Source organism: Rhagoletis pomonella, unplaced genomic scaffold (assembly GCF_013731165.1).
Source record: "Rhagoletis pomonella isolate Grant_MI unplaced genomic scaffold, Rhpom_1.0 Rhpom_scaffold_00004, whole genome shotgun sequence".
Lineage (NCBI taxonomy): Eukaryota > Metazoa > Arthropoda > Insecta > Diptera > Tephritidae > Rhagoletis > Rhagoletis pomonella.
Genome location: NW_023458558.1, coordinates 43,205,195 through 43,206,745, shown reverse-complemented (window position 1 = coordinate 43,206,745; position 1,551 = coordinate 43,205,195).

Sequence of the window (1,551 nt, the reverse complement as noted above, 5' to 3'; positions counted from 1 at the left end):
AATACTATACTATAACAATATCTAATTTCTAAAATAAAAGATTTGTTGGGTCGATTTCATAAATTTTATAAATTTTCTTTTTAGTAAATCTGGACACTCTGTTTCAGACCGCAATTTGTTGGAATTTCGAACGCAAAATTGAAGAAAAGAAAATGAAATGCATTCACTGCCGATTCCCATGCCGATTGATCGGCCTTAAGATAAAGAATCGGCCGATGCCGATTCCTTAAAAAAAACTACCTGGTTATAAATTCATCCAAGAACAAATGTTTTTGATAAACTTTTATAATAATAAAAGAAAAACATTAAAAATAATATTACAAAACAAATAATCATTTAAAAATTTATTCACTTATTTATGTACATATGTAAATTTGTATTAAAAGTAGTATATCGCCTATGCATACTTTATTCCATAGTCTTTATCTTATTCAATGTTAAGAAAATAGTTCATTCGAAATCGCATTCCTAAGTTGTAGTCATAGTAGTGAAAATATGCAGCTTCTGCTGACTATAAAGGTGTTGTATTGAATAAAATTTGTGAATTAACAGTAACCGTAGATTTTTATTGATGAAAGTATTTTTGTAACGTAAATAATTTCACAATCCAGTGAAAAGAACCCGAAGGATTTAGGAAGTCAGCTATTAATTCAAGGATAATCGTAACAATACTTACAGTAACGACATTTTAGTATTCTTTGGCTATTTCCCTTTCGTTTATTTAATGTTTCTCATTTTTTTATGAAAGCGTAGCTCGTTATCTAACAAAAACCATGTTAGTAAAAATTTCAAACTTTTTTTTTTTTAAACATTCTGAGTACCTATGCAGTTTTTTAGCTCATTCAATTTTATTTTAATGAACTCCAAACTTTAAGTAACTAGCGCTTGCTATAGATTTTTGGAAATTTTTTTGTGGAAGGTGTTGCGGATTTTCTCCACACAAAAAACTGTTCAGACATACTAAAAAAAAAATTATAAAAAATTTTTTTAAACAGTCTCAAGTTTTGATGAACATTTTTTTATATTGCGGAAAAAGTAAAAATAATCGGCTAAAAACCATTCAAAAACGGCCGATGCCGATTCTTTTGGCCGATAGTAGCCGATGCCGATTAATCGGTCGGACTCTATTGTTGGTGGCTCTCATGGAAATTTGAATTTGAAACATCCGTTCGTGGTTGTGGAGAAAGACAAATGAATGAAGGCGACTGAATTGTGTCGTTATTGCAGAGGACCATCGACATTTAGACAATATTTCTTTTTTTACTTTACAGATTAATTCAATCTTTTTATGTATGTGTTATAAAACTAAAAATTTTGTTGTTCTGTAACTCAGCTCCTACTAACGAAGTAGTTTAAATAGGTGAACTATAGTTCAATAAGATGAACGAACTAAGACTCATAAAAACTAGTTCAATGAGCTGAACGATCTAGAAGTGAACCAATCTTTAAAGTGAACTAAAAATCCAACTCTAATAGAAACGCATTGTACTTGCATTTGTATGAAAGTGTGGCGAATACTGCGGCAACACAAAGCGAACAACGAGAAATAGG